The 19638-nt window shown below is 38.1% G+C and overlaps 1 long non-coding RNA gene across 7 annotated transcripts in view; it reads left to right on the top strand.

Annotated features, from left to right (window-relative positions):
- LOC137221149 (uncharacterized) overlaps window positions 1-19132 on the top strand; it is a 62657-nt gene extending 43525 nt beyond the window's left edge. For 4 of the 7 annotated variants that reach the window (XR_010941901.1, XR_010941896.1, XR_010941900.1 and 1 more), the window contains 4 exons: window positions 1179-3697; window positions 4598-4635; window positions 5590-5680; window positions 6214-7026. This is a non-coding gene — a long non-coding RNA (uncharacterized lncRNA). Of the gene's footprint in view, window positions 1-1178; window positions 3698-4597; window positions 4636-5589; window positions 5681-6213; window positions 7027-17105; window positions 17232-17341 lie in introns of those variants that run through there. The other 3 variants (XR_010941897.1, XR_010941898.1, XR_010941902.1) reach the window with 3 other exon arrangements.
- Window positions 19133-19638: the final 506 nt, after the last annotated feature.

The following is a 19638-nucleotide window of genomic DNA, read 5'->3' as shown; positions in this document are numbered from 1 at the left end:
CTAACAACTTCATGTGAATCATCTTCAAACATCTCAAAATAAAAAGTTTAATTAAAAAGAATAAAATTTTACATAAATACCCTGAAAATCTTGTTTTAAAACTGTTTTTAGAATGTCTTTGCATTCCATAATACCTCCCATTCATATGGTTCTTGACATTGTTGCAGGTGTTTTTAGACAATACCTCTCACCAGAACTTGGTTACCTGCTGGGCAGCCACTGTTGCCCTTTTAGACATGAGGAATCTGCAACTTCTAGACGTGAGCTAGCTGGAAAATAGTTGCATAACAAATAAGAGTTGAGGCTTTGGCCCTGACTCAGGGACTTCTTCCATTACAACTAGACTACCTTGGAATCACGAGTTTGCCTAGCCATCGAAGAGGATGAACTACCTCTGTATCCATAAGAATACAGTGAAAATCAATGTAGAATTATATAGGAATATATTAGGTCCAGGCCGACAGTATCAGGAGCAGTGTGACTCTCCAAATCCCAAGGAGTAGTCAAAGTTGACTTGACTGGTCCTTGATTGAAGATGCATCTGGACAGGACACCTCTGAGAAGGCAGAGGAAGTGCAGGTTCAAGGGCTTCATGAGCACACAAGAGTTAACTTCCAGTTAGTTATTCTAGCTCCAGCCCTCCAGATGAGGCTTTCCTGTGCACACCCTCTGCATGTAGAACTTGTAGAAAAAACTGTCTCCACAGAATACGTTCAAGTATAACTATGTAAGGAATGTATGGGGGAAAGTAGTGATTCTCTGTTTGCTTTTCATTAGGAATGGATTCCTGGTATTCACTGTCCCAAGCAGAAAATCAAGGCTGATTCCTAAAAACCAACTGTCTTTACTTTGTGGGCCTCGGCCAGGTTTATAGAAAATATTATGTGATGCAAAAATAATGGAGCTGGGCTTAGAGTCCTCTAACTCCAGCTGCACTCCCTGTGTTGGGAATCGATTTGAATGGCAGGTTCTACCTTTCAGCCAAGAGCCCAAGGTTTTATTTAGCATTTGAGAATTCAAGACAGAAAGAACTTCCCGGGTAATTGTTATTTTGTGAAAACACACAGTAAGCTAAATTTACTGTAGCAAGAGCCCTTTCAAATGTAGAAATCAGTGTGTGTATGTGTGACAAGTCATGGCACTTGGCTCACTGTTATTACTTTAATTTCCTTTTTCAGGTTATAAACCACCAAGGTGCTTTGACAAGAGGCTTGTTAAATGTAGATCGGAATAAGTTATTCACCGTGTTGAGTATATCTATGAAAACCAAAATTTATCTTTCAGGTAGTCTGATGACTCACTTGGATCTTTCATACAACAAGAGAACCAAATAATCAGATGATTCCCAATGTTCACCTGAACGTTTTACGTGATGGAAGTGCCACAAGCCACAGTCAACTAATGTTAAATTAGTACATCTTGGGGCATCACAGTTACACCTTTGCCCAGCTCTACCATCAGGAGTTATATCTACTGTCATCACGACCATACTTCAGAAGGCCACTTGAATAGCGAACAGCGACTTTGATCAGGGCATTTATATCATCTAGATCTGTTATTTTCTTAATTTGCTAGTAATAATAATAGCTACTACTAATTAAATTGTAATTATTTGCCATGCACTGACGTAGGGGCTATGCATGTATTATCTCATTTAATCCTCACAAGAACTGAAGAGGTGCATTGGATTGGCACAGTATTACAGATGAGGAAACTGACCAGGTAAGTACCAATCCTTAGATTTCATGTCTGGCAAGTACGGAGGTGGGAGTTGAATACAGGTCTGGCTCTCAAAACCCATGTTTTTTTTCTCCCATTCAACATGTTGCATTGACACTAAAACAGGACCCAGAGATTATTGTGTTGAAACCAAGTGTTAGAATATTGAATTCTGATTCTGAATCCCTACAGTTTTTAAAATCTCGAAAGCTGCTGTGATATGCCCCATGTGTAGCAAATTAGAGGAATCCATTACGCTGATTTAAGTATCTTTGAACAGTTTTTCAGTGTTACCTTTATTAGTTGGTGACATTTTATCTCACTTGTTTTAAGTCCTGGGCATTTGGCTGGTCAATATTTAGTGCCTTCAGAAAGTGTATTCTGATGACAAGAACATAAAACAATTTAAACCAGGAGACCTGGGCCCCAGTTTTATTTTCACATTAGTTTTGCAGTTGTGAAATTAAACAAGTCAGTTCAGCAATCTGTGCTACAGTTTTTTTATGGGTCAAAGGGACATAATATCTGCATTACTTTACCAGATAGGAATGTTCTCAGTTGAAAGCAACAAAATACATGAATAACAGTAGTTAAAGCATAAGGATATTGATTCTTTATTTAATAAAAAGTTTGGAGATGGGAGGCCTAAGAATAGAGCCGCAACTCAACAACGGTATCAAGGACCCATTCTTTCTTATGTCCATTGTACCCTATCCACTATTTGCTGGTTTTCCATCCTTGTTGTCTTATGGTTGCAAAATGGCTGCTGCAGCTCCAGTATCATATCCACACTTGACAAAGAAAAGAATAAAGAAGGAACAGAACTAATTAAACTCTCCTTTGGAGCTGTTCTTTTAATCAAGAGGCACACTCAGAAATCCCATGGCACACTTTCCCTTATGACCTCATTGTCAAAAATTAGGCCATTTGGCCACCCACCCCTTACTGAGAGGCCAAGATATCAAGTGTCTGGTTTTTCAGCCTTGGTACTGGAAGGCAGAAAGGGAGAGAAAATGGTTCAGAATGATTTGTGTAGGTAACCATCAGTATCTCCCACATTCATGACATCGAGGGATTTGTTTACTCAAAACAAACTTTCCTCTTTATTCCTCTTCATCCAAAATAATTTGTAATCAGTATCGTAGACATTGTGTATATCCAACCATATTTTGCTAGGTAATGTTTCATATACGTGAACCACAAAAATGCAAAGTGGATACCATATATATTCAAGAAATGAATTATTCCCATGCAGGAAAATGCTCACCTGTGATCTAATGCCCGATACATTTTTCATGTCACCTCTTACGTTTGTGTTCTCTTCCTGTTTCAGTGAATAGTAAACTAGATGTGAGCTATGTATAAATAATGCCAGAGCATCTGGATGAAATGGGAAAAAAAATCAATTATCTGGATGTTTTGTCTACATAATATCAAAACATGTAGCACTGTGTAGACAAAACATCTAGATGATTGAATATTTTACTCTTCATCCAGACAGTTTGTTGTCATGCGGACAAAAAGTACTGCCAAGTTAGGGACATAAGAAAAAAACAGGATATAGCAAAACTTGCCTGATTTGTAGAGTTCAAGAATTGTTGCTTAGCTTATTATGAGAAAGGAGGACAATTGATGAGATATTGTGTCAATTAATTTTTAAAAATGCTAGGCTTTACTGGAATAAGCTTCTTACTGCATGTTCACAGTGATCATGATAAATGGTGGTTCCATTCTGAGACACTTAATAGAAAACACACAAACCACTTTTTATACAACATTATGTTTATTTTACAAGTGAAGCAGTGCATTCACAGAAAAGAACAGTGACTACTAAAGCACTCATTTATATCCTGGAAGAACAAATATAGAAATAAATTCTAGTCTAATCATGGGTCAACTCATCAGCCCAGATTCAGTTCCAATTAAATAATTATTTACCTTTGCTGTTCCAGGTACTATGCTGGTCACTTTTTCATATGTAAGTCATCATTTAATTTATTCTACATTAATTTTGTGGGGTTCCTATTGTAATTCCCATTTTTTAAATGGGAATCTGGGTGTTAAATATAAAGAAAAATCTCCAAAATCTCACAGGTTGATTATGTCTGCAAATAACATGGTACTAAAAAAATTTTTTTTTCATTTAGCATGACTTATTTTGAGTAGAATAAAGAAATGAGAGTCATAGAAGACCAAATTTCTAGAGTTTGGTGTTACGATTCCTAAAAAAGCTGGGAAATATGGCTAAATGCACTGTCATTCTATTTTGTTTTCTGTATTGTTATATATATATATATTCTTTTTTTTCCATGTTCTAAATCCAGTATACCTAATTGAGAACTAATGTTGACAAAGAGGGATATTAGTATTCAACAGGAATCTATTTTATCCTTGAAGAACCCGATAGAGCAATATCCTTAAATACTATCTGGAGGGCCTCACTGAGATAACAAATTAAGTTTTATGACTCACTATTCCCACTGCTTCTTAAGCAGACTGTTCCAAATTCAATACACAGAGGTCACTAGGGGAACATTCTGTCTTCAAAGTCAGCCTTCTGTAGTCTCTTATTTTTCTGGCAGTGACTTAGCTGGATGTGGTAGTAACTGCGAGCTAGGAGAACTCTGGAGCCAAAATTTGTGTGATCAGAACCCAGTGGTCTGAGATTTTCCAGGTCAAAAATCTGTCAAAAATACCATCAGTAAGGGGATGGGTCTGAGCCGTAAAGCAGTAGAATTTTCAACTTGGGCCATCCTTGTGATAACCCCTGAGTCCTGCAGCCACTTTGTTTAATACAGATTTTTCTGATTTATGACTGTGGTATTAGGGCTGGCACAAGTCTCTCTCTCTCTCTCCCCCACTTTTTTTTTTTTAACAGAAAAAACTCACATCAAATTCCAGTCAAGAAGCTTCAAGGTAAACTCCGCTATGCAGCGCGTTTGTGCATTTCCCAGCGTTACGGTTCAGCTTCCGATTAAGGCAATATGTTTAAAACCTGTATTGGGTTTTGGAATTAGATAGTGGTAATGGTCGCACAACTCTGAAAAAATACTGAAAAGTACTGAATTATACACTTCAAAAGGGTGAATTTTATGGTATGAGAGTAATATCTCAGTTTAAAAACACTGTATTGGAGTAATTCAAATGGCTTCTTGGACATCAAATAGATCTTACAAAACAATATTTTGGTGATTTAAGTGTAAATGAAACAGAAACATATGGAGTAAATTTCTGCAAAATTGCACATGATTTCAAAAATTAAGGGGGAAACGTTCTTGGCAAAACTTAGTTGGGTTTCATCTAACCCAAAATATTTGAAAAATAAATTGAGACATTTCATAAACCAAAATACAGCTGTTTTTTCCATGCAGTATGTATTTGCTATGCACTGTCCTTCTCACTAAGTACATTTCTACTTATATTGGAAGGTACAGTCAGTTCAGGTACCCAGGTACAAAATCATGAATATTTAAGGTATCAGACAGCATAAAGCAAGGTCAAGTTGTGGAAATTTTGCTACGGTATATTAAACAGTATTTTCAAGGAAATATTCCTTACTGAAACAATTAGAGGAGAAAGCCTCTTGTAACTGACTCTGAGTTAAATTCAAAAGCACAGAAAACTGAAATCTCTAAGACTATTCATCAGAGGTTATGCCATCTCCATTATACGTTAACAATCTCTGGGCATATTAAGTACCATTGTCACTGAAAAAGCAGTCTTCTATATGGCTTTATAAAACCCAATCACAAAAATGGTAGATATTTACACCATATATATCAGATTTTTGAAGTTGTCAGGCAAAACCTTGAAATCATTTTAAATCCGTATATCTATTTATTTTCTCATTTCTCTTCTATTTCATCCTAGACTGTAAACTAAGCAGCAGCTGTGAGTGTCCTTTTCACAGCTGATACATTGTTCATCTTCCCACCCCACCTCCAATGGAATGTGCTGAGAGGTAAGAGTTCCATTGTGCCTTACTGGAGACATTTCATATACCCACATAGCCAGCTATGTTTTCCTGTAAAGCTGTGGCCAGCTTGGTAATGCACACACTTGAATTTGTTTCCTCCTGTGCTTTTTCCCCTCATTTTTGCTTCACCAGATAGGAAGGCAAACTTTGTTCTACCCTAATTGTAGGCATCTAGGCTAAGATGAAAGCCGTCCCTTGGGATATGACTTTGTCTGGAGATGATATGGAGGACAAATGGAGTAGTAACAGTTAACTAAAGCTTTCATCTAATGATAATTGAAGTGCTGTCAGTGGAAAGCAGGGCATCAGGAGACAATGTGGCTTCTGTTCTTGATTGGTAAGAGGGATGTTGTAATAATAAAGATCGTGGTGAGAAGGAAGATACTTTGTTACCAGTAGAGGACTTGTAAGAAGTAAATGATGGGCTTAGGGCAACAAATTGCCAACTTAAATCACATTTCGAAAGTCCGAGGGCCTCCCTGGCAGCTTTAAAGTGAATGTTCCCTTCCTTCACACAGAGAAGATGAAAATTGAAAATCAGGCCCAGTATCCGATTACCAGCATGGCAGAATTGCAAAGGAAACTAAACGCGCACCATAGATCTTTCATAATGAAGTTGAGACCTGATATAAAGAGTAAGAATGGGGAATTTTATTTTATTTAAAGTTTTGTTTTATTGGATTGGCCAAAAAGTTCGTTCGGGTTTCTCCATAAGATCTTACAGAAATATATTGGAGTACAGTTGATTAACAATGTGTTAGTTTCAGGTGTACAGCAAAGTGATTTGGTTATACATATACATGTACCTATTCTTTTTCAAGTTCCTTTCCCATTTAGGTTATTATAGAACATTGAGCAGTGTTCCCTGTGCTATACAGTAGGTCCTTGTTGGTTATCTACTTTAAATATAGCCGTGTGTGTATGTCAGTAGATCAACACGTCTAATAATCTTTGTCCCTCAATTACCAGAACTTTATTGGTCAGCAAAAGAAGTCCCCTTACCACCTGCCGGAGGAGAACAAACCCCCCTTGCCTGGAGATTGTACAAAGACTTCACCTGAAGCATGTCTCTCTCAATACGAATCTTTGTTTTTTTTAAATGGTCTGTCCCTACTACTCCTCACTGTGACTAGGCTAGATGACAACACTTATTGGTCTGAGGCAAAGTAGATGTAATTATTCTAACAGTGGTGATGGAGTGGGAATGGGAATCACAATGTTTTATCCACAGGAATTTACAGCAACTATGTTTGGAAAAGTCAGAAAAGACAAAGAAGTGTTTAGATAACTATGGTGTTACTTGAGTGGTGTAATTAAAAAATATCAAAGTCTGATGAACTGAAGGATGATGTCAACAGCTACAATGGAAATTCAAGTTTCCTCACCCTATTTCGAGATCTAAGTTAATTCACAGACCCAGAGCCATTGAAGGGGAGTCATGGTAAGTGGAGTGAAAGGTAGGCATTTCCCCAATCCTTCCCCAAAGGGACTCATGGCCAATTTTCAGAGCACCCATGCATTGGGGAAAGAAGAATATCCAAATATTAAAGAGCTGTTAGACACAGAATCTGAGCATCCATTGATCTAATTAGACTTAAAATGCCTTTGTGGTCTTCTGGTTAAGAAGGGCGCTTTAAAGAGATTTGAGGAGAAGCAGTAGATGGAGAAAACTTCCAACAATATGAGTGGGGCTAGAACTGAACACCCAGAGTAATTTTTGAAACCAGAGGATAGGGTTGGTGGAGACAATAATTATACATGCCTAGAGAAGTTAGCAAAGGAAACAGTATATGGCAAGATGGAGACCGAGAGAGGAAAGAATTTCAAATAGGAAATGGCTTGTCAATAAACATTCTGTAGCAAGATCTCCATTTGTTCTGAGGATTAACTCCTGAGTGTTTATTTCCATTTGTAGAGCAGCAGAAGACAAGTTCTGCCCACAGCGGTTCATGATGAAAAGGCAATTCTATTTTTCTCTCCTTCTTCAGACGTTTCTCACGAAGAGACAGGGAAGCCTTCTTGGAGTGGGGCTAGAACAGGGCAAGAACAGATGCCTGGAGTGAAGTTTTGGCTAGTGGGAATATGGAGCTAACGGACAGACAGATTGGTTTAGCTCTCAGTTACATGCCCTTCTAGCATTATGGCCTTGGGCAAGTGTATTAAAGTTGGAAGGGGCCTTGGGAAGCATTAAACAGAAAAGGAATTTTGAAGACTCTTTTCGCCTGGGCTCCCTGGAAAACAGAGCCTGAAGAAAAGTTTACATGCTAACACTTTATCAAATTATGCAATCCCATGCATAAGCAAGGGAAAGGGGAAGTGATTCAGGGCACAAAGAGAAGGCAAAAGCAAATATGGGGTTACTTTACCCAGATGACCACATCATCCCAAGAAAATACAACTCTTTCCTTGGCCAAATAAGAGTTTTATAAATTATTAAAATTAATAGGTGAATTTATCAAGGTCAGTGTAAAATCAAATTAATTTACATATATCAGCAACAAACAATTAGAAAAGTAAATAAATTGAGAAAAAAAGGAAAGGTTGTACCCATTTCACTGTTAGAGTAATCTACATCCCACCTACTTCCATAAACAGAGTCTAGAGTATACATGTTTACAATCAGCTCTGAATTTTCAGTTACACAGAAATGTCCTCAGAAAATATTCAAGCAATTTCCCTGAAAAAGATTGTGATGGTAAATAATGTCCTGTGACCATTTGTAGAGCCTTATTAAATTATCCTCTGATGGTCGATAGCTTTGGTTTTCAAGAAAACAGTGTATCTTCCACAGTAATCTTCTCCAGGTTCTTAATTGAGGCATCTCTCTGGTCTACCTAAACATCTTCATCATACAACCCAGATAAATCTCATCCTTTCTTAGCTCTCCCCAATATAGCACCTGTATTCTGTTTGGTCCTTCTCCACCTGGACCTCTGTCCCACTTCTATGACTCCTTAGGACTTCACAGAGCTTCATGTAACACAAGCCTGTTGAAGTTGGAAGTCAATGTGTGTATCAACAAGAGATTATGATATTGACATAAATATAGACACAGAGATTTAAGTAATTGAAACAAGCCATTCATGTTTAAACAACATGAAAATAACAGCTTCCCCTCCCTGAGCTATCACTATTAATACAAGCGTTTTCCAGTCTGTTGTAAAACTCATCACCAGCACCAGCTCTCACTTCTTGGTTCCCCCCAAGACACTGGGTCTATTTTCCTTGATAAATGTGAATACTTTTTTTTAAAGGACCCTCTTTTAAAAGCTGGTAAACTACAGACTTAAAACGTATTTTCAGTTTCCCAAACTTTTTCTACAATCTAACCAGAGAGTCATGCATTGCTTTTCTAAACAAAATGCTATAGCGTTTTAACCTTCAGATAATCTCTCTGAAGAGTGTATAAAAAATTTGGAGTGCCCAAAAAGAACTATTTTGAGAATTGTTTAAATAGCGCCAACCTTCGGTCACCTACGCCACCTACCTGTGTATAAAATTCTGACACTGCATTGTACATGTGTTCATAATAAACTCACAAAGTATTTAGATCTGTGTGAAATTTTTCTTTTTTTTTTCTTTTTTCCTTAGCTAAATATAGTGGAAAGCGAAAAATATTTATTCGGTGAAAATGTCACATTTTGTGAGTCATTCATTCAACATTGTTTGGTTAATTTGATTTTGTTGGGCATTTTTATAAATCCGATATATTTACCCAGAGGACTTTTGGCACTGGCAGCATATTAAAATCAGCAGAAAAATAGCTATCTAGCCTAGGATTGAGAAGACTCAATTGCATCCAGATGAGGACCAAATCCACTTCACGTTTCCAGAGCAAATAAAATTAATTGTGTCAAAAATTAATCCTTTGGAGACTTCTGGAATGTTTATTTATTCCCATTCTAATTACTGTGGTATTTTAGCGACCCTATTTTGCATTATCTACACATTCTCTCAACTTCCTTCTTGGTTAACTTCTTGTTCATTATCCTCCTTATTTCTGAGTCAGATAGTTTTTCTGAACCCACAATTGAAATGGAGAATTGAGGCAAATATATAGGGGATTTGAGTAAAGCAAAACCACATATTTTTCAAATTTAGATCTCATTTTGGACCCCCAACTAATTGTTTGACTCTGTGCTTTCCTTTATCCAGTGTGCCTCATCAGAGAATCCTCCTTAAACACTCTTTTGCAACTTATCTGTCCAAGGTTAGGTGGGCGTCTTTGAATGCCCAGTGTTGGGATCCTCATGTGGGTGACTTCCATGGAAGAGAAAAGGAGAGAGTTTAGATTGATTACTTGTTGGTCAAAGGGCACAAACTTCCAAGTAGAAGGTGAATAATTTCCGGAGCTCTAATGCACAGCAAAGTGATAATAGTCAACAACACTGTGTTATATACTTCAAAGTTGCTAAGACCACAAAAAAGAGACCATCACTATGTGACATGATTGACGTGTAAACTAATGTGACTGTTGTCATCATATTGTATCAATGCAATATCAACATATTATATGATATATCAATGTCTCAAATCAACATATTGTTCACCCTAAACTACAGAATGTTATATGTCAATTATACCTCAATTTAAATAAAATTGTATAAGTGAATGAATTGGCTAGTCTATGAGCCATTCCAGGAAAAAAAAAAAGGTAATTATTCATTAATTATAACTTAGTTTGGATCACGAGAATTATTTCTAAATTTGATTTTATTTATTACTTTGGCCTTTCCCAAGATTAAACCCAAAGACAAATAATAAACATAGTAAAATACTATGAAACAAGTTGTAAGGGCAATTTCCCTAAGGAAGTTCTAGAAATGAGCTGAAAAATGGAGCATCTCTGAAAGAAGTACCAGTCTTCTAAGGTGGGCCCTGGAAGAATCATACCTCTGAGGATGAAAAAGCCTCCATGAACCTGTCTAGCCAACAAAACCACAGTATTAATCCTGCAGCGATAGTTCTTTTATTCAGACTTACACTGTGGTTTTACTTCCTCTGCATGAGATTTGACTCCCCAACATTTCTGCACAGTCGTGTCCTCCTGCATTTTCAGAATCCTCCATAAGTTCAGGGTAGTTCTAAGTACATAATAAGATCGCTATATTCGTACATTGGCAGATTTTTAAATACATTTCTTTATCTGCTTTTGGATCAACTAGATAAATTCAGACAAAATTTATTTGCTTTAATCTATTCAAACAGAATCTTGATTTGAAAATAGGTCCATTTTTATCACTTAAATGAACTCAGTAATCTATTTAAAATAATTAGTATGAATTATTTTTAAACCGGAGTAAAAATGCAGCCGAAATTTCTATAGATAGAGTCTTCCTATTTCTTTGGCTATATTTAGCAACTTCTATTTGCTATATTGCTTCCTGTTTTAGTACCAATAAGCAGGCTGATGTGCCTTATGTAAATGATATGCTGAAGAAATTTATTGTAATTTAAAAACTTCTGTTAGGCATAAATCTGTTACTTTATACAATGCCAGTTGCAATAGGCTAAATTAAAATTCATGTAGCTTCGCTTCATACACCCTTAAAAAGAATCTAAAGACTATCTACACAATGTCAAATAGTTGGAAAGGAAAAGACACCTAAAAATGAAGTAATTTATTGTTATAGCTATGAAGAAGTATTTTTGATGTCATATACTCCAGACATGTATAGTTAGACCAAAAGTTTCAATTTTCTTTCGAGTGTTTTATATTGGTTGTGGCATCATGTAGATAGACTTTATCCCTTGAGGATTTCAAGCACTAATCAGGGACATGATATTTATCCGCATAACTAACGTATTAGTCTGTTCAGGCTACTATAGCAAAATGTCATAGATTGAGTAGCTTATATACAACAGAAATTTATTTCTCACAGTTCCAGAAGCTGGAAGTGCAAGATCAAGGTACAGTCAGAATTGGTGTCTGCGTTGGGGCGGGGGGGGGGGGGGGGGGGGCGGGCGGCAGCTAATTCCCTGGTTCATAGTCTTCTCACTGTGTCCTCACATATCAGAAAGGGCAAGGGAACTCCTTGGGGTCTCTTTCATAAGGGCACAAGTCTCATTCATGAAGGCAGAGACCTAATAACCGCCCAAAGGCCCTCACCTCCACACTTCATCATGTTGGGGATTAGGTTTCAACATAATATGGTGAGGATACAAATATTCAGTCTATAGCACCTAGCAAATGTTTGCTTTGTACCACCAGCTTTGTGCAAATTTGTGAAAGCATTCTTACATTGGGTTGGTTTGAATAATCTTTAAGGTATCTTCCCAGACTAAGATTCCATGATTTGAGATGAGCCCAAAACAAAACAAAATTCCATTGAAATGAGTCAAAGTAGATTTTTTTTAAATAAACATTTATTGAACACCTACTTTGTACCAGTAACTCCTGTTACATCACCTCATTATAGTGGATGCTGTGAGGCACTGCTCAGATGCCTATTCAGGACTGGTACACACATTCCCCCTGCTGCTGGGAGTGTTGACAACTGTGCTGGAAGCTACTTCCTTCTCTAGAAATTGCCCTTGACCAAAGGGACTGCCCCACTTAAGTTTATGCCTCCTTCCTGGGGGAACCCAATCCAATAGCTAGACAAAGACCTTCCCCCTTTGCCTCACTTTGGGATAACTGAAGACCATCCCTGTTCTTGGAGAGCCCCTCCTGGTTCAGCTGCAGCCTCTTTTGCATCTCAGTTCAATGTCTCCCTCTGTCTCTTACTGCCTCCCTCACTTCTGGACAAGAGTTGTCGCTGGTGCAGCCCCGATCAGCCTCCAGCTTAATCAACCTCAATGTCTTTTCCAGGGAACCCGACCTAAGACTCTCATTTGGTGTTTGCATACTATTTGGTGTCTTATGGCAAGTCAGCACTTTTTTTTAATAGTTGGGATGAAGATAATAGTTCAGCAGGAAAAAGCTTTTCAAGGAGTGTGTGCTAAAACTCACTGGGCAGTAACAATTAAGTTGTTACACAGCAACATCCCAGGCACGTGCCGACAGTGCTCTGCAGAAAGTGTCGTATTCCAGATGGTCCACCATTTGGCTCCAGCCTAGCTTGAAAGAGATTCTTTCTACCAAAATGAATAGAGTTTGATGGAGCTCCCCCGGTTTCAGAGTGAAAACAGAATACAGAAGTCAATAAAGAGAAAACTCAGATGACTGAGGCTGAAAGTGCAGAACTATGCAAAAAGAAAGTACTAGAAGACGTTTCTGAGTAAAAAGGGAAGTGATGTAGGTATTTAGTAGAAACAACACCTCCAGGGACTACAGATATTATCTTAACAGTGAGTTTTCAGTACATGTACACGTGGAGACTGGGAATAAGGACAGCTAAGCAAGAAAAAGAATCTCCAACTTGAGCACAAACAGCCTGAGGCAGATAGAAGGGACCCATAGAACCTAAATAATACAGGCGAAACAGATAGCTCTCCTTTTAAAGCAGGTCAGAAACAATCCCATTTCATCCACCCTTAGGTGGGAGTTTCTCTGCTCCTTCAAAGGGAAATATTTGACATTAGTATTAGACAAACCCCACTTTTTATATAAACTCACTAAATAGATTATCTTCGTAATTCTGTTGTCTCTATTTCCCATGTCAAGGAGCTTTTCTAAATGTTTTCACAGACAAACATTTGTATCCATATGGCCTTTACCAAGATTCTGGTGGCTCAGGTGAGTAGGTCCATAGCATCTTTAAATAACTTGGCCTTCAACTGACGTTACTTCTGTCTGGAGTTGCTACCCATTGTATATTCAGAGCGCTGTTCTTTCTTTGTTGACTGATTATCTCCTATTATGCCCAAGATATTGGGAGATGGAAGAACTCAGATCGGCTTCTGACGTTCCCATTGAACTGCCCTGTGTCTTATAGCAAGACAGTCCACAGTTAAGCTTCAGTTTCTCTGTTTGTCTAACCTGTATCTGTGTAATCTAGATCGGTGCTATCCAATAAAACTCTGACCATGATAGAAATATCCTATATTCTGGGCTGTCCAATGTGGCAGCTATAACCCATACATACCTACTGAACATTTGAAATGTGGCTAGTGCAACTGAGAAATTCAATATTAGATTTGTATTTAATTAAATTATATTTAATTTAATTTAATGTATATTTAAATGTAAATAGTCGCACGTGGCTAGTAGCTACCATATTATTCAGTGCAGATCTTGGTTGACATTTAGGTGCTAAAACTTTATATTGCTATTATTCCAAGAAGTTTGGAGATTCTGCCATTGGTACAAATAGCTATGAAATTCGATGGCTTCACTGCAGGTAAATATTTGTTAAACTGTCTATACTCTTGATGTGGTTTTGCTAACAATTAAGTCTTCTTATAACCTAAAACAGAAGTTGACAAACTAAGGTCCTAGGCAAATCCATTCTGCTGCCAGGTTTTAAAAAAGAGAGAGAGAGAGAGAGAGAGAGAGAGAGAGAACCCAACAGCTGTATTGGAACAGTATCATGCCATGTGTTCCGGCATTGTCTCTGACTGCTTTTGTGCTACAATGGCAGAATGGGGTAGTGTGACAGACACTGTATGGCTGCAAAGCTGAAAATATTGCTATCTGGGTTTTACAGGAAAAGAATTGCCTATTGCTGATTTAGAGTAAGGTAAATTTGCTCTTTCATTGTATGTTATAATAATTAATTGTTTATCCTTTCTGGTTTTCTTTACTCTGTTTTGAGAGATAAGACTTCTGTATGAGAATGGTGGGCGCCTATTTAATTTTCTTCTCATTTTGACACCAATTAACTGTCATTGGCTCAGTGGGTTAGCACTTCTCCCTGCCTCGGCTTAAATGTTGACAGTCTGATGATGTGTCTTAGGCAGTGACTGTTCCAGTAAGTTGGCCAGATGTTGCAGTAGGCTATTAGTGATTTCAGGGGACTTCAAAATACTTCCAGGTGATTTTCTCTTCTTTTGTAGGAATATCAAGTTCAAGTCATTGATTTTCTTTTTATTCTTTATAAATTTATTTATTTATTTTTGGCTGTGTTGGGTCTTCATTGCTGCACACAGGCCCTCTCTAGTTGCAGAGACTGGGGACTACTCTTCCTTGTGGTGCACGGCTTCCCACTGCAGTGGCTTCTCCTGTTGCAGAGCAGTGGCTCTAGGCGCACAGGCCTCAGTAGTTGTGGCACGCGGGCTCAGCAGTTGTAGCTCGCGGGCTCTAGAGTGCAGGGTCAGCAGTTGCGGTGCACGGACCCAGTTGCTCCACAGCATGTGGGATCCCCCCAGACCAAGGCTCAAACCCATGTCCCCTGCATTGTCAGGTGGACTCTCAACCACTGTGCCACCAGGGAAGCCCAAGTTCAAGTCATTGATTTTCCATAGTTTTTGAGACGGGTTCATTCAGAGAGAAAACAATATAAAGTGTTGTTCAAAATACAAACATGATGTCCGTTTCTCATTCGTAGCAAGGTTGGGACTTGCATAAAAATTTTTACTACATCTTTGGATGCTTTTACTTATCCACCCCCAAATCATTACACTTCTCAATCCAAAATCATCATATCTGGTGGCTAATTCAAGGAGGGGCATAGATGATTATTTACATATCAATAAACAAGCTAATATCTAAGATATTAATAAATTTTATTAAGACATTAATATATTATATTATATAATGATATACTTAATAATATCTAAGATTTATTTTTTAAATAGTAGGAAAATATCTGTGCTAACATTTTGGTTCTCAGTTTTAAGTCTGCAATTCTCATTTGTTTTTCAGAGTATTGAAAACTCAGTAATCAGCCTTTGGAACACGAGTTCATATGCATGTGGTTCAGCTTTCTGCTGTACTCAACAAGCATGGCCTGATCCTAATGGAGACATTGCCTCCAATAAAAGCAAAGAGAAGCCCACACACAAGGTGTTAAATAACTGGGAACACAAAGGGGCCTCTAATTCATTGATACTAAGTATTACATTTAACCTTATTGCCATAGTTGTTCGTCACATTGCTCTCTTTTCCTGTTTAAAAAGCATGGCATTTTCTTTCAAGAAACAACTGGTCTAAAAGAACTTTGCAAACAATGGGATACTGCAATTCCAATCTCCTTGGTTTTCACAGCTCTATGCTGGGATGAAAATTGGGTTCTTCAACATCATAGTTACAGCTTGTAACAAATTCTGTGATGCCATATTGAAAACTAGAAATGTTATAGGGCATAAATATAATTTTGACTGTGTATCAGACTTTGGCTGTTTGGACTGCTATAAGAAAAATAGTGTGGACTGGGTGGATGATGAACCACAGAAATTAATTTCTCACAGTTATGGAGGCTGGGAAGTCCAAGATCAAGAACTGGTGTCTGGTGGGGACCTACTTCCTGGTACATAGATGGTGACCCACTTCTTTGTTCATAGATGGTAGTCTTCTCATTGTGTCCTCACTTGACAGAAGGGGTTACGGAGCTCTCTGGGGTCTCTTTTATAAGGGCATGAATGCCATCCTTGAGGGCTCTGCCTTTGTGATCTAATCACCTTCCAAAGTCCCCACCTCCAAATACCATTACATTGGGGATTCTATTTCAACATATGAATCTGGGGGGACAAAAACTTTCAGTCTATGGCAGTCTCCAGTGCTACTGGGCATCTGTCAAATGGCAGTTTTGTGAACTACTTCCTGCACCGAAATAATCTGTGCTTAGGTGGAAACCTTGGTGTGTGACCTCAGGTCCTCCTACAGCTTCTGTACCAGCTCTATGGGTAGGGTGCCCTGACAGAGCCGGATGCCCAGGCTGTTGGTGGCAATTGCCAGACATTTTAACGTCTCCTTAACAGCTTATCATATATTTCTGGCATTTTTCAAGAATATAAATTTTTATATTACCTTGTTTCTCATTTTCCCTCAACATAGTTATGATCATATCTTTCAGGAGAAGATCTTATTTGTCCGTGGACCTTCTGCAACACGTTTATGAAAATACCAGGACCTTTACACTACCTATGAGAGCAAGTTATTATTTTTCAAACTGCAAAGAAAACATAAACACTAAAAGATTTTTATGTTTAGTTAAACTTGAAGACAAAACTGTATCTATTTATTCTCTAAGAAACATTAGCACCTAATACTTTCTGAAACTATAGAACTAACATAGAAATTGACCAATAATCACTTCTTCCCAGGGCTCCTCTAGCACTTTGCCCATAACACCAGCAAAGAACTTGCCACCCTGCACTGCCGTTCATTTACTGAGATCTGGAAGTTTTGATCGTGGGCGGGGCTAAAAGACCATTCTACTCATTTCTGCAGGTGGAGCCTTGGCTGCAAAGCCAGCTCTTTGATCGAGGCAGGATGGCCTCTGTGAGAAGACCCGAAAAGGCAATTGTTTACCTGGCTAAGATCACGAGGAAATGGCCCTGTAACATCCCCTGTCTGTGTCACCCGCAGCTGCTGGGGAGTAGACTGTGCAGAAGAACCCCTCTATCAAGGACGTGGACCGCTGATTTCCTTCCAGTTTATTCTTTCTCTGCCTTTCTTCTTTGTTTGACTTATAAGACATATTCTCCTAACACTGTGAGAGCTTCTCCTTATGATTTTGCTGTCATTATTTCAATTTTCATTTTCTTTCTCATGTAAGTCTTAATGGATCTCTAACGACTTCCTTTCCCCCGATTGTTTTTCAGCCTTTGTAAAGACAAAGGGAAGATCGTGCATCCAGCCATCTATCCCCTGAAATGCTAAAAAAAAAAAAGGACTAAATTTGATCCTTGGACTGTGCTTGACCATCCAAAGATTCCAGACCTGGAGCAGGTCCCTCAGGCTCACCGAACTACACTCCAGAATCAAGGCCATTGCTGGACTTCAGGAGCTATGACTCAAAACAGGTCAACCATATGTGTGATTGAATCTATTACAGAGATACTGTTGAGCATTTTACCCTCACTTGCATGTGTTTTCCATGAGCTCCCTTTCACCATCACTTTTACCAACCACCCAGCGGGGAAATTTCTCTAAGCCCTGGCCTCACCAACCAGCATTTGGTTCATTTGTGTCCTAAGGCCGTTGTACTGGGTGCCAGGAAATGCCAAGCCAAGTACAGAAGTGTGGTGGGGAAGGTGTTAATGTGGTCCCTGCTTTTAGTTTTTTTCTTCTTCTCTTTTCTCTCATTTCTCCAGTTTCCTCATTAAGTGCTTTACCAAATGCGACGTTATAAGCCATCATGAAAAATTTCTGGAAAGATGAGTGTAGATAAAAAGGAAAGAAGAGAGAAAGGAGAGGAAGGGAAAAGGAGAGCAGGAGTGTGGCATTCTCTCTCCTGCTCCAGGGACTTTTCGACAGAAAACTCTCTCTTATTAATCTTTAATTTTTTTCACATTTTCTAAGATAACGGGTTAATGAAAATTATTAAATGTTTAGGTCCTTGATTAATCTCTCCATCATTATTATTTTTAAAGATACTCAAGCCATTGGTAATGCCTTTAAGGTAATCTTTTAAAAATATCACTTCTAAAACGGAATTTTCCAAAATATCTATCAGAAGCTTCAAGTTTGATTTCATTTAGCTTGAACGTTTCTGCATTTTCTTTTAGATGATATCCTTGATTGTGATTCCTTTAATCACATCTTCACACTGAGGTGAATCTCGTGGTACTGCAATGCCTGGGTCCTCTGGACCCGACCCAGCACCTGTAAGCTTCCACTCTGGGGTGAAGGGCAAGCGCTATTTCAACAGTACAGAACAACACTGAGAGTAATTTTAAGCAGAAAATGAATGCTCCTTCATCCCGCTGCAGTTACGGCCAGACAGAAATCATTCATGTTGGTCCTAAGCCAGCCATCCGAGTTGACTTGACGACTGTGCTCAAATGCCAAGGAAACTTTTGTAGACTCACAAGTTCAGAAGTTTCATCATTCCAAGCTTTCTAAAAAGTTGACAATCAGCTTCAGAATCATTTACTCTGTTTACCAGCAATGCTTTGCAATAAAATGCTTCCTAAAGAAGTTTAAAAGTAAAAATATAAACTTTTACTCGGGGAAAGTGATGAGAAAAAAAAAAAAAAAGGAAAGGGTGAGATTAGCTATTGACATCATTTGTGGGCCCATAAGCTAGCCTTTGCTAACTTTTCTTTGCTCAACATTCTTCAACTGTATTTTAGTTTCCCAAACTCTCCAAGACCCTTCTCACGGTAGAGCCTTCTCCCAGTTTCCCACTATTTTTCTCTGTCTGAGTTTTAACTTGCCCTTCAAGTTTCATTCAAATGGACCTTTCTTAAGAAAGCATTCTGTGGCCCTAAGACTAAGTTAGGGTCTTGCTGTTATATGCACGCATGGAAACCTGTACTTTTCCTTTTTAGCATCTATCATTATCATGATCATATATTCAATAGTGCCTTTAGTTTATTCATGGCAGTAACCACATCACTTACCACAGAGCCTGGGAGGTAATGATTTCTCAATAAATAGTTGTTTATTGATTGAACAAATAGTATTTGATCAAAAGAAAAGTCTACATATAATGTTGTTAATTTGTTTTCATGTTATGGAACATAAAAGTTACAACTAAATTGGAAGGGTGAAGTAGATTTTTTTAAGTAGTCAAAAAACACAACAACTTATCACCTCCTTACTTATTTATGTCTCCTTGCAAATATACCAAATCACAGTTCCATATTTGTCTGATGTCCTGTAATTTCAAGTAAATTAGAGGATGTAATAAGACTATCTTAGTGGAAATTCTCAAGTTTTCCAAGAAAAATGAAAGCTTTAATAATCTTCCTCTGACTGCTATATGAACTGGTCTTTTTATGGTATTTTAAGATAAATGAGTAGCTACATTCCAGAGGGCTCACAAAATTGGGATTCAGCAGTAAAAACTTTCATTCTTGGTAGCCAGTTAGCTAGGAAAAGCCTTAGTATACTTGAATGAGAATCAGGAAACTTTGGCCCAGTCTCAAAATTTCCCAGTTTTTTTTCATCAATG

This window comes from Pseudorca crassidens, chromosome 3, assembly GCF_039906515.1.
Source record: "Pseudorca crassidens isolate mPseCra1 chromosome 3, mPseCra1.hap1, whole genome shotgun sequence".
Taxonomy (NCBI): Eukaryota; Metazoa; Chordata; class Mammalia; order Artiodactyla; family Delphinidae; genus Pseudorca; species Pseudorca crassidens.
This window is presented reverse-complemented; position numbering and strand designations above follow the sequence as displayed.